Source organism: Delphinus delphis, chromosome 5, assembly GCF_949987515.2.
Source record: "Delphinus delphis chromosome 5, mDelDel1.2, whole genome shotgun sequence".
NCBI classification, from domain to species: Eukaryota; Metazoa; Chordata; class Mammalia; order Artiodactyla; family Delphinidae; genus Delphinus; species Delphinus delphis.
In genome coordinates, this window is record NC_082687.1 from 49973983 (window position 1) to 49989069 (window position 15087).

Here is a 15087-nt window from a genome sequence, read left to right on the forward strand (position 1 = left end):
AAAAGGGGGTGGGTGCAGAGGAGCCTGAAAATCTTGTATCCATTCCAGTGAGGAAATTCCACTTTTTTGACTTGTTTTATCTTCAATGTGTTATTTCAGTTGAAAGGTTTTTCAGTTGAAAAAATAGAGAACCACTCACTCTGTCATTTCAAAGATGAAAAACCTGAGGCACAGATGGTACGTTATGTACTTAAGTTCATTAAATATTCAATAACAAATTCATGAAGTTTCTGAGAATGAAAAAAATCACTTCAACACTAAGTTATAGCACCTGTTAACTTTACAGTGTGAAATGGGATAAAACTATCTCATGGTAATTTTGCTTTTCATGTCTATTAATATTGCATGTCACATTGGTGTTTATGCATAGGTGAGTCATCAAATATACAATGGAAGAAATTCACAATAATACTTGCATGGCTCCAAGCGTAAAGGAGATAATGCAATAAACCAGGGAATGAAAGGACTAAATCATCTGTAAATACCCAACAGCTCAGCTAATGAGCACAAAACAAAGCACATATTGTCATTCCCTTCCCATTATTTCTCCCAGCTGTTCTAAGAACTTACTTGTATAGTAATCAGACGTTACTGTGTACAGCATTTTTCTTAAATTTATAATTAACCTTGATCTTCTCTTCTTTTTGGAGGGGAGGAAAAAAATAAGACATAGAACTGCACAGTAGGGGCAAAGAGATGGCTTTGTCATCATCTTTCTGTAGTTACCCCCTGTAGTGGTGGAGAGCATCATGCAGCATGGCCATTGGGCAGCACCCAGAAATGCCATACCTGAGTAAATACCATAAGCAAAGGAAACCTACCACAGTATTAGCAGGGGAAGATTTGGTATATGCTCCTCCTTGATGCCAGTCATAGGCTTTGCTCGTATTCATATTTGGAGAAAAGGGGAAGCAAGTGCTATGTGCTGACACCTAGAACAATTCATTTGGAACCATGGGGTCAGAAGATGTATGCGTGACTTTCTAGGGAGTAGCAGATCCAGGGCAGAGTGGGCACAGGTGTGTCTACCTTCTGTGGTCCATGTTATCATTTCACATGCTATGGAATTCCAACAATTTTATGTTTCTTTTAAAAATCAGATTTTATGTTTGAATTTATAAGACATTAATCTTAAATTATCTCATTTCAACACATTTAAAACTAAAACATAATGCAATTATAGTTTAGCTGATAGGCAGATGCTTCTGGATTTGGAGGTAGGAGAGGATACGAAATATGATGGGTGGGTTGGCAGGACCTGTAAACCTTGCTTCTTCAGGAAAAACATTTCTCACTTCTCTTCAGTCTTCCTCTGTGTATGTTCTGTATTCTTTTGTGGTTCATCCATCAATGTGATTCTATCTACTTCCCATCTTCTATATATTTGCAAAAATACCTTATATGCTAATTACCACTTCGTGTCTTCAGCAATGTTATGTACGTATCGCTTTTTGCATGTTCTGTATTAAAATCTCAATGTTATATGAGATACAAGGAAGATAATCAGATTTGTTCCTTCAAATACTTTAAACACTTAACATATTTTAAATTTTTAAAATATATTACACATCCTTGTTTCATGTCACATGTTACATCAGCTTCCCAAGCATGAGTATTAAACAACAGCAAACTAATCACAAAATTATTTAGAGTTTAAACTCAGGTTTTTACAACCTTGAAATGAATGGGGAAATGCTGTAGACATAAGTCAGAAGGACATAAAACTTTAAGACATTAGTGTTCCTGTAGTTTATTAGATTCTCAAGGACAAAAAAAGTTCTGGAAGATGAATAGTAGTCCAGCAAGTAGCAGTTTACATATATTACTCTTAATTTTGAGCATTGGGTCTGATCAAGAGGCAGCCCAATTATCTCACTCTTCATCTGTAATCTTGCTTGGGGTGTAGTTTCTAAATCGCTGACCTTGATCAGAAGGCCCCAGGCAAACTCTCTCCTTAATTGCCCCATTTTACTTGTTTATGCCTCACACTGAGTTCTACTTACAGCGCTTGTCTTAGACCTGCCAGCCTGAGCAACTTTGACTTGAGCACATAATTTCAAGGCTCTTCATATGCATCAAATGTTTTTCTTATGTGAAATCAGACTCCTGATAAACTCCTGTGGTTTTATGACATTTATTTAACCTAACCTTAGAAAAATTAAAAATTTCATTCCATAGGAAACCTAATTCTCATTCTCCATCTTTCACAACAATGGATATTATTACATTGAAGAGAACACCCCAGAGAGGATATGCACAGAGAAGTTCGCATTTCTCTGATTTTAGCAGATCCAGTTCTGAAATTAGCTGTTAGGCATAATTCAATTCAGCGCATCTTGATTCCATGCTAGATACTGGTCATGGGATGGAGGAATAGGGCTGCACAAACTGTATATGCCATAAGCATTAAATCAACAAGCTTACAATTTCTCTAAGGAAAAGAAGAAAAACTCATAGAATGGTTAGGAAACAATTTAGGACAGCATATGATTAGATTCTAATATATCTGATACAATACATGCGGTAAGAATGCATAAAATGGAAGGATTGTTTGTCTCTGGGTTTCCCAGGAAAGACTTCATATTGAACTGGGTGTTGAGGGGGAGTATATGATTTGGCTGCCTTGAGAAGGATCAGCGTGAATCTAAAACACATGCACCAGTGTATACTCAATTTAAGCTTAGCTACTATATGTGGACTGGCACTGCATGGACCAAAGCTTGAAGGAAAGCAGAGGGACAGTGAACTAAGGACTGAACCAGAAATCTAATAGATAATAGATACATGAAGGAGGGATAGTGTTGGGAAACCCGCTGTCTTGGGTAACAACAGGGAACAGTTAAAAGGCAGCCCTGTTTCTGCATTCTCTAACTTGGAAACAGAGATGTCAATAGATGTCAGACTTAACATGCTTTGTAAGTGCAGTAAAATAAATGAGTAGTGATTTTAGAAAATTCCTCAATAGTCACATTAGATGGTACTTCAAAACTCAAACCTGGGGCTTCCCTGGTGGCTCAGTGGTTGAGAGTCTGCCTGCCGTTGCAGGGAACAAGGGTTCGTGCCCCGGTCCGGGAAGATCCCACATGCCACGGAGCGGCTGGGCCCATGAGCCATGGCCGCTGAGCCTGCGCGTCCGGAGCCTGTGCTCTGCAGCGGGAGAGGCCACAACAGTGAGAGGCCCGTGTACCGCAAAAACAAAAACAAAAACAAAAAAACTCAAACCTGACTTTCACATTGACATATGGAAAGGCTACACTACCACTTTTACAATGCCCTTCAAAATTTTTCTCTTTTTTGCCAATAGCACAGTACTTTCTGTCAGAATGACCTCTTTCACCATTCACCTCAAATTGAGAATGGGTGCAAGACAGCTCCTAATTAATTCCCTACAGAAAACATAAAAGAACAGTTAGCTAAGGCTCTTTATCGTCTTGTCCTAAAGCTCTGTAAAGTGTTGGAGATAACCAAGATAACAAAGTGAGTACATTTCCCACCTGCAGGACTCACGGTAGGCTTAAAATTTTTACTGAATCAGGTTCAGGTGCTCACCAACTGAAAATCAATGTGTGAGAGAGAGAGATGTTCGTAGAAAGGAAAGTTGCTTTTAATCAGAATGACGGCAGTCTGGGGAGATGGTGGACGCAGTGTCCCCCAGAAACGACCTCCAAGGATTTGGCTCGGCCATGAAAGCTTTTAAAGAGACACAGGGAAGTAATCTCAGTTAATCATTGAGATAGGGGGTCAGAGTCATGGTCATCCCTCACTGTGTGCAGGCTTTTGGGCAGGCTTGTCAACTTCTTGTGATTTTTCTGTAGATGTTATCTTGTTCACACTGTTCAGGAGATTACAGGAGGGGAAGCTAGAGAAAAGATCTAGTCATCTGTTAATTACTTATTCTTCACTTCTGTTTGTTTGATCTACAAAAAGAACCAACAGATTAGGCAAGGTATTGTGTGATCAAAAGATTCGAAAGGTGTGCTAGGGCTGGAGATGAGTAGAGCATGGGGGTCCTGGTTTAAGGTTAGTGACAAGGCAAAACGGTGCCTCCTGCAGAGAGCTCTTTCCTGCCAAAAGCTGCTTACAAAATGACAGTGGTAGTAACAATACCAAATGCACCTGTTTTCCTAAAAAGGCAATGTGGGCTTCTATGAAAGTATATATCTTTCCTTTTTAATCCAATTTATTAGCAGTGTCTTCCACAAAAAATATTTCAATCCGTTTCTTCCACAAACCACCATATGCCAGGGCGCATTTGTAACTTTGATCCTGTTTGACCAAGAGATGTTCTCTTACAGATTATTTGCCCTGATCATTGTTTTATGTATTTAACATAATAAAACATTTTCTAAAAATATTCCAAATCATGCAAAGATACTCAGATTAGTTTATCAAAATAACAATTTAAATATTTCAAATTGTTTTCTCTTTTTCCTCCCACTGCCTTTCAATTTCCAAATATTATGGATTTTTCTGTCAGCTTTCAACTATTTCTTTCTCCATTTTAATAACAGTCCCCACAAAAACAATTTAGAATGCCTTTTTTTTTCTGGCTTGAGCATTTGTCTGTTACTGTCACATAAACGTGAAATAATCTTCATCTTCTAATCACATCATGTCCAGAGTCTACCATATCACTCATATAACTACCAAATAAATTTTCTTTCATTTGGCATCTGAAATTTTAGTTTCAGCAGAAATATCTGAGTTTCTGATCTCTAACAGGAGAAAGGTCCCAGAAAGGACAATGAGAACATGTAAGTACGGTAGGAGATGAACTCCTTGGGAGTAATAATCCAAAAGCTAAATGAAGAAAGTTTTCAGAAGGAAGGAATGAATGATCAGTTGGCAAAAATACTGTTGAGAGTTCTGGTAAAATAAGGCCTGATGATGACCTTATCATAGCCATTGGATAGCAACATGGTGGTCAATGGTGACCTTGACCAGAGCACTTTTGGTGGAGTGGGAGGGATAAGAGATTGATTGAAGTGGTCTCCGTGGAGATTGACTAAAGGAAGTGGAGACATTGACTTTAATAAACCTCTTGAGAATTTTTCTGTAAGGTGAAGCAGAAGGATTTGGAAAGAGGTGAGAGCTCAGGAGAAAGTTTCTGTGTTTGTTTTTAGGATTGTAGACACTAGAGTATTTTTGATTCTCAAGACATGACCCAGTAAAGAATAAGGCAGGGAATTTATGATGCATAATCATGGGAGGAAAGCCTGTGGATAAATGAGAAAGATGACAACCAGTACACAAGTGGAAAGTTTGCCTTTAGATAGGGGGGCAGTAAATGGCAGTAAAATTGGTAAATTCTGTGGTTATTGCAGATGGAAGATATTTTCTGACCCTCTCAATTTTGCCTGTAAAATGAAAAGTAAGATTACTAGCAGAATTACTAGTCTTCAAGTATTCTAATATTTTAAAAAACCCACTTTATTATTTTTCTTAAACATTTTTTGCTTGCTTGTCTGTTTGTTAGCAGAGATCACATCATGAGCAAAAATACAGGGATGAAAAAGGGCTCAAGATTGTTCAGAGAATATATACAATGGAATATTACTCAGCCATAAAAAGGAATGAAATTGGGTTATTTGTAGAGATGTGGATGAATCTAGAGACTGTCATACAAAGTGAAGTAAGTCAGAAAGAGAAAAACAACTATCGTATATTAATGCATATATATGGAACCTAGAAAAATGGTACAGATGAACTGGTTTGCAAGGCAGAAATAAAGACACAGATGTAGAGAACAAACGTATGGACACCAAGGGGAGCATGTGTGTGTGTGGGGGGGGGGGCGGTGAGATGAATTGGGAGATTGGGATTGACATATATACACTAATATGTATAAAAGAGATAACTAATAAGAATCTGCTGTATAAAAAAATTAAATTAAAAAATTTTAAAAAAAGGAAAGATTGTTCAGAGAAAAGTTTATAGACTTTGGGGCAGGACTAATCTGGTACACGGCAGGAAACAGCAAGAGGTGATCTTTGGAAAGCAGGTCAGTGATGGAACAAGAGTTGCCTTTACATTTGAATGTGTGCAGAACTAGGGCTTCATTATGCAGATTATGGGGAATTATCATTAATCATTAAGCAGGGGAATAGCCTGATTCAATATATGTCTTCAAAAGGGATTTGTAGAAGATGCTTGGAAGGAAATCAGAAAGCAAATCAGATTTAATGTCTTTGATAATCTCACATTAAAGCCTTTTCAGACATAAATCACAGCAAGATCCTTTTTGACCCACCTCCTAGAGAAATGGAAATAAAAACAAAAATAAACAAATGGGACCTAATGAAACTTCAAAGCTTTTGCACAGCAAAGGAAACCATAAACAAGACCAAAAGACATTCCTCAGAATGGGAGAAAATATTTGCAAATGAAGCAACTGACAAAGGATTAATCTCCAAAATTTATAAGCAGCTCATGCAGCTCAATAACAAAAAAACAAACAACCCAATCCAAAAATGGGCAGAAGACCTAAATAGACATTTCTCCAAAGAAGATATACAGATTGCCAACAAACACATGAAAGAATGCTCAACATCATTAATCATTAGAGAAATGCAAATCAAAACTACAATGAGATATCATCTCACACCAGTCAGGATGGCCATCATCAAAAAATCTAGAAACAATAAATGCTGGAGAGGGTGTGGAGAAAAGGGAACACTCTTGCACTGCTGGTGGGAATGTGAATTGGTACAGCCACTATGGAGAACAGTATGGAGGTTCCTTAAAAAACTACAAATAGAACTACCATATGACCCAGCAATCCCACTACTGGGCATATACCCTGAGAAAACCATAATTCAAAAAGATTCATGTACCAAAATGTTCATTGCAGCTCTATTTACAATAGCCCAGAGATGGAAACAACCTAAGTGTCCATCATTGGATGAATGGATAAAGAAGATGTGGCACATATATACAATGGAATATTACTCAGCCATAAAAAGAAACGAAATTGAGCTATTTGTAATGAGGTGGATGGACCTAGAGCCTGTCATAGAGAGTGAAGTAAGTCAGAAAGAGAAAGACAAATACCGTATGCTAACAAATATATATGGAATTTAAGGGGAAAAAATGCCATGAAGAACCTAGGGATAAGGCAGGAATAAAGACACAGACCTACCAGAGAATGGACTTGAGGATATGGGGAGGGGAAAGGGTAAGCTGGGACAAAGCGAGAGAGTGGCATGGACATATATAAACTACCAAATGTAAAATAGATAGCTAGTGGGAAGCAGCTGCATAGCACAGGGAGATCAGCTAGGTGGTTTGTGACCACCTAGAGGGGTGGGATTGGGAGAGTGGGAGGGAGGGAGACCCAAGAGGGAAGACTTATGGGAACATATGTATATGTATAACTGATTCACTTTGTTATAAAGCAGAAACTAACACACCATTGTAAAGCAATTATACTCCAATAAAGATGTAAAAAAAAGCCTTTTCACATTGTGAAAATCAATGGATTTTTTTTTCTCCCTGGGAAGATGTGATAAATCCATTTTGTTCTAAATGTTTTCTTCTAGCAAAGATACCAGTAGATAATTGGGAGTTTTACAAACAACAGCAACAACAACAAAATGCTTGCAAATACAAACACACACACACAACACTCTGTGTGTAATTTTGAATCAACTGGGTTCAATGAAATTGATATAATTAACTCAGCTTGTTCTGTTACAGATTCTCTGCTATGCACAATATTTTAAAACAAAGATCTCTTTTAGTGTTTTAGCACAAGTTTGTACCTTTCCATTTCATCCAAATGTACAGAATAGTAAAGTCAGTTTCTTGTACCATTCCTTTGAAATCTTCAACACTGAATGATTTTGGTTTATTGTATGACAAGAGTATGACAGAGAGAATATATACATCACCACAAAATCGGTCAAAAACTTGTAAACACTTTTTACAATTTATTTTAAAAGCAAAATTATTTCTTTCCCAGTTGGTTCTGTTAACATTTGTTTGTAGAAGGAAAACTTGGTTTACATTGTTTATTTATTTATTCATATGTATCAAGTGCTCGTTATCCTGGCACTGCTGCGGGACTGTAGTGATGGATATGCCAATAAATGATTGAAAACTAACACTTTGGAGAGGAGGAAATTGGTCCCCAGATTACTGGTTGGGGAAAGAGTATTTAATTAGGGCCAGTAAGGGGCTAGCATACCAAGATCTCTCAAGTTCCTAGTACTTTAGTAACTTTAGTTGATTAGGATAGGTTTTTGTTTTTTGGTTTTTGTTTTAATAAGTGTTATTACTCTACTTTTTTTGTAATTAATTGATTGATTGATTTTTGGCTGCATTGCGTCTTTGCCGCTGCGCGTGGGCTTTCTCTAGTTGCGGTGAGTGTGGCCTACTCCTCTTTGTGGTGCTCGGGCTTCTCATTGCGGTGGCTTCTCATGTTGCAGAGCACGGGCTCTAGGTGCGTGGGCTTCAGTAGTAGTTGTGGCTCGCAGGCTCAGTGGTTGTAGCTTGTGGGCTCTAGAGTGCAGGCTCAGTAGTTGTGGTGCATGGGCTTAGTTGCTCTGTGGCATGTGGGATCTTCCCAGACCAGGGATCCAACCTGTGTCCCCTGCATTGGCAGGAGGATTCTTAACCACTGTGCCACCAGGGAAGTCCCTGGTTAGGATAGTTGTAATGAAACATAGAATTCAGTTTTGATATCTCCCAGGTAAGACCTGTGAGAGAATTCTCCTTAAAAGGCAAGGGACCAAGGCAAAGGCAAGAGTCTGGATATTTTTATCCTTTTAGTCCATCAACATAGGTTTATAACAGCAAACAGTGTATCTCATTCTGATTCAACGAATGTTTACTGAATGGCATCATGCCAAGAGGACTTTCTCCCAGTAGCAAGGCAACCTCAGAATAAAAGAGGCTGTATGTGCAGGATCAGATGCAGAAACTGAGAGTAAAAGTGCCCAGACTTTAGCCAGGGAATCGTCATCTATATTCCATGAAGAATGAGTTAGCCTCTAACTGCACATCTGTCACACAGAAGGCCCATGAAGCCAGAATACAGTAAGAACTTTTCACACATCAAGTAAGAAATTTCCTGCTTCCCCACCTCCTCTCCATCTCTAACGTGTCAATTTCCCCACGCCTGCTCCTGCAGGAGCCACAAATGGTGGGTGAAGAAGATGAAAGGAGACATTAAGAGGCTGATCACGCTTCTCTGCCCCCTGTATGTTTCTCTGCCTTGAGTGTACATGAGCTGGAAGGGGAGCAGTTTAATTTAAGATGGTTTTAAAATTATACTTGATTAGACTAACATTTTAATACCCAGGAAAATAGATTATTTATTAACTGAGAATAAGCAGAAAGGCTGGGGGACCTATTAGAGGCACTCTCAGAGCCGAGAGGAGAATGGATCCACAGATTCGAGTCTGGAGGGCAACGAGAAAACAAACAAGATGTCTTTTATTTGAGCCCAGCTCAGTGATTAAACATATTCATTTTTGTTTAACTGTTGTCAGTTGGTACAGACCATGGTGATTAGCTATATAGCTAAATACACCACAAGCTCCAGCTGAGAAGGGGTTTACCTCTAATGGCTATGCCAAGGCAGCAATGTTACTTTTATTTAATCAAATCCATTCTGTAAGAAGGGTCAAAGCAAACAAAATAGTGTGATTAAAAGTAGCCGTGCTTTTCTCTGAGAAGATCTCAAGAAGAAAAGGAAAGAAGGTTAGAGGAGAAACAAAGATGCTATGTATGAAAATAAGAAAAAAGAATGGAATCATAAGACTATACTAGGAAGACCTATATGTCTTAGCATGTTATAGACAACCATCCAAATCTGGTTCCAGCTTCTTTCATCATACAAATTTCTCCCTCTTCCTGTCATGTTCCTGCCATAGTGTCTTTCTCACTCTTGCCTAAACGTACCGGGTTCCTTTCCAGCCGTCCTGCATCCAATTCCTTGTTTAGCCTGGAATGGCTTCTCCTTCAACCTAATTATGCCTCTGCCGGTTCTGCTGTTAGCATCTGAGTTAAACCTCACCTTTTCAGTGAAAATGTCTGTATCTCCCTCAGGCTGAGTTGGACATTCTGGACTCTGCCCCTCTCTGAGTTGTTATTCTTTGTCTACTGCACTGTCGATTCATCTTCCCCCACTGCGCCACAGCTATTTGTTGGCATGCTTATCTCCTCCACTAAACTCTGCGTTGCTTGGAGATAGCTCTGAGTCATTTATTTTTATCCCCAGGATCTGGTAACTTCCTCACACAGATTAGATGATCTGAGGTGTTTACTTAGGTAATTAACATGCTCATTAGGCAGCTGACTAATGACAGGATTAGGAAGAAATCACACTGTTGGTATATATCGTTAAGTACCAACCTCCATTTATTTTTTTCTTTTTTTAAATTTATTTATTTATTTATTTTTGGCTGTGTTGGGTCTTCGTTTCTGTGCGAGGGCTTTCTCTAGTTGTGGCAAGCGGGGGCCACTCTTCATCGCAGTGGGCGAGCCTCTCACTGCCGTGGCCTCTCTTGTTGCGGAGCACAAGCTCCAGACGCGCAGGCTCAGTAGTTGTAGCTCACGGGCCTAGTGGCTCCGCGGCATGTGGGATCTTCCCAGACCAGGGCTCGAACCCGTGTCCCCTGCATTGGCAGGCAGATTCTCAACCACTGCGCCACCAGGGAAGCCCCCTATTTATTATTTTTGAAAAGGGCTCTCAGCAATAGGAATAAAGAAGAGAGTGGGATTTCCAGCCCAGAATTAGACAATGGCACTGAGCCGTTCTCCTGCTGTCTTTCCCAGCACTGAAGACTTCCTCCAGGCAGATGAGCCTCGAGGCAGGGCAGTGCTTTAGTAAGAACATTATGGACTAGACAACTCATAGTTGGGGAAGTGCTCTATCCCCATTAAAGGGGCGACTAGAAGGTAAAGATGCAGAAATAATGAAGATGCAGTGCTGATGAATTGGCCGCCCAGTGTGCAGCTGAAGACTATCTGCTTTGCGAGTTACTCTTTAACTATGGGAGCAGGTGCTGTCTATGCAAAGCCTTAATTATGGTCAAGGAAATACTTAGTTTTCTAAAATTTCTCCTTAAAGGAATGCTTCTACCATTCTCTTCCTCTTCCTGTCTTCCCTCATCTATAGAATTTATCTTTCTGTCATTGCTTTACTCTCCTTCAAAATAAAAACTATTTTTCCCTAAAGGATATAGGTGCATTAGCTCAGATTCAGGTCTGTAAACAATTTTACACCAGCCTTGGATGTTTTTGACACTAAGTCAAATTTTTTTTGGAGTTATATGGCCATACTTGCTGTCTATGCTTCCTGCAGATTCCTATATTCTGTGACTCTTTGAAGGAAAAAATTGCATGTCCTTATAATTAGAAAAGATTTTCTTAGGACATGCAGTTTTTTCTCCTAGACAGACTAGGTATTTGTTTTTTAGTATTTTAAATCACAAAATTAGAATAATTTATGTGTATTTTATTTCTGTATAGTTTGATGTCATTTTATTTCCATAACTTAAAATTTATTTTAAAATGCTTATACAACAGTGTGTTTTCTAGAGCAACAGAACTTCATGGAGGTGACTTGTAATTGTCCAGGCTTCCTCAAAATTGTCATCATAAAGAGTGCATTGGAATATTTATCTAATGACATATACTACCTACTTCCTATAGCTCATGAACTACACCATGACAGTGGAATATGCAATACACTCAGTCCAACTCATCTGAACATACAAAGCATCATTTCCTTTAAAGAACTGAAATCTCATAAATAGAAAGATGTAACATTTCTTTGAACGTTACAAGAAGAGATGATGAACATGACTGATTTTAAGTACTTAAGACTGAAAACTATTTACTTAATGTTCCAGTAAGTCTACCTAAGAATTTTAAATATTGATAAACTTGATGGATTATCTTTGCACTATTGTCTCTGGTCCCTGGGCTTAAATAATGAGTTGTTACAGTCTTATGCACATACGATATCAAATATCTTGAAATATTTGCTACTTACACTGAAATTATTTGCCACAGTTTTCCATATGTACCCGATATTGCATTACTCCCTATAAATAATGTGATAAATACATTATTTCCCTTTCATCAATAAGGAAAGTGAGTCTTAGAATACCTTAGTAAATTTCCTTGCTAGTTATGTAGTTAGCAAATTGCAGAGTTAAAATTCCGATGCCTCAAACTCCAGTCTGTGCTATTTATCTACCATCAAAGTGCCTTGAATGAGCAATGCTATTTTTACTTAATATTTACCTGCAAATAAGAATTCATAAAAGGGTTTTTAAACAAATTGATTATTTTTATGGGTTTTGGCATTCGACACTCCTGAATTTAAATACTGGTTTCAAAATTATTTGTTGAGTAACCTTATTTGGCCTCTCTGGGCTTCATTTTTCTCATGTGAAATGTGGGTAGTATATACTTTGCAGTCATAGTGAGGATTAAATGCAGTAGTGAATGTAAAGTACTTGTCATGTAGTAAGATCTTAATACAAGGTGACTATCATTATCTCAGGCTGGCCTTTCAGATTTCTAACAGCATTAACAACGTGGCATCCTTTGAAATTTCTGTCTTCTGTTATACACTATCAAGCATTTAGAAAATACTCTTTCAAACTGGGTAATAGCCCTCACAGAATAGTATTTCCTAAGTACCATCGTCGGACTAAAATTCAACTAATACAGTTTACTAATTGCTTCAAATATACTACCTAGTGGGATTCAGACTATCTAAGCTGGTTGGGTTGGAATCTTTGGAATGGCAACAGGAATCCTGCATAGTTTGCTAAAGAATTTCTCCCTCTGAAAAGTCAAAAGCATTTCAGTTTGGATTGCTTTGCCCATCGGTTATCAACTTAGATTTTTGTCACCGTCATTCTAGTTAGCATTCTTCCAAAATTTCTAATAATTCCTCCCCCAAAATAAGTATCCTCTGGAAAGAGGGAAGTAGGACCATGTACATGGGTCTGCTGGCGTTTCATAAGGCAGAAGACGCATCAGCGCTATCATTACTGCTGGAAATGTGAAAAATCACATTCATATTTCCCTTAAAAAAATGAACTGACTTCTGAGTTTATCCTCATTTCTTTAGTGGCCAGGAAGAATATTGAATGATGTGTGGACAAATGCCTCTAAGACCCCAAAGTACTATTTTTACGTGGTAAATTATTATTTACCATCTTCATTACCACTGAAGGAGTATAATCCTAGAAAGATTGAGTATGAAGTTACACGCGTGAACGCTATATGTCGAGTGCATTTATTACTTGTGCCTGCTCAGCATGAGCCTTCATTTCCAGTTTTCTAGTCATAATGTCACAATTTTTTTGGTGTTTGTGTGGTGGAGGGCATACATCTTAAGGTCCTGTGGTTTGTAAGGGGATATCATCAATATCCAGGGGTGGGAATGAAGCTGTAGCTTGGGCTGTCAATATGTTTTATCTCCCTAGACAAAATCCCTATCACAAGAAGGATACGTACCTGGCTCCATTAAATAAGATGTAATCCTCAGATTTCTATGAAAACTATTTGGGGAAGACACAGAGTTCTATTTCCATTAACATTACCAAGATTTTTAGATTGGAATCTGGGACTCCGAGAATCCAGCTAGCTACTATAAGGAAATTATGTGCTTGAGAATTCAGCTAACATGGAAAAAGTCAGAGCCAAGAGCTGGAGAGATAGGTTTTAGACAATGTCTTTAGAGCACCTGGATCAAGTCATACCTGAGTTGCCCACCACTGGATATTCAGGTAATATGAGACAATAAATTCCCTTCTTTTAAGTTCAGGCTCTATTACTTGTAACTCAAAGAGACCTAATACAGAAATTGACTGGTAGAAGTGAGGTGTTCCAAGTGGCTGGGAGGATGGAAAGAGTCTGCTGCTAAAGGCCTAAGAAACTTGACTTCATAAGACCTATGGCTTTGGCTACTAGCCCATGAAGTTGTAAAAATGTATTCTGCCAAACAAAGAGCTGAGATTGCTAAACCACTAAACCACTAACATAGTTCCCACAGCCCTCTCTCCAACCCATATTAATAAGAATTTTAGGGTGTTTTCATCATGCATCTCCTCAATAATGGGAATTCTTCAGATTTGGCCACAGAATATACTACAAACCAGCAGTTACTATATTTTTTGCCCTTTCCCCAAACAGTAATTTTATTAGGATTTATACTTTTTTTAAGTCATTGTATATCATGTGTATTGAGTATTATTAAACTTATCACAGCCATTGGTTGTGTGTCCTGAAGATCCATGATTAAGAGTGAATCACATCACTGTGAGATAAGGACCTAGAGTTGGATTCAGTAACCAAACATGAATTTGTGTCATCTCATTTTGGAAGTGGCTTAAGGATGTCTTTAGTTGTATGTGTTAGGGCTGTGTTTCATTAAGTGGAAGAATATTCATAATCAAGTGTTCGGGAAGAAGACTGACTTTGATAAACCATGGGATAAACTGGAGTTTATTGAATTTTGCCTTTCCAATATCCATTTCTCTTCTTTGGATAACAATACCTGTTTTCTTTAAAGGAATCCTTTATCTCAGCTCATGTAGTATATAAGGGAAGTAAAAAAAAAGAGAGAGAGAAATTAACCAAGAGGATGAACTGGGATGTGGGAGAGTTTTACTCAGAGAGACTGCATGGGGAAGAAAAGGTAGCCGAAGATGGAACTCTGTGGACAACATGGTGGAATAGAGACATTTCATATTGCTTTTTATGAAGTTTCTCTTTATGGTATGTGATGTGCCCTTTTTTCCTCTCTGGCTATGTGTAAGAGTTCCCATTTACACAAATTGAGTGGATTTATTTTGGGGAGTGAAGAAAAGTGTTGAATCCTGCCCCAAGGTTGGAATAAGACAAGAACAATACAATGTTGAAATCCAGATATAGCTATAAGGTCCTAGTTATATCTGGGTTATAATCATATAAATGGAACTTCAACAGAAAATAGAACACAGATGTTTGCGATTGATCCCATAACAAAAGGATCTTGAGGAAAAATCACATTGGATGATGAATGGAGGAAAAGTTACTCTTGATAAATATGTGTGCAGTGTCATATGTTTCTAGAAATTT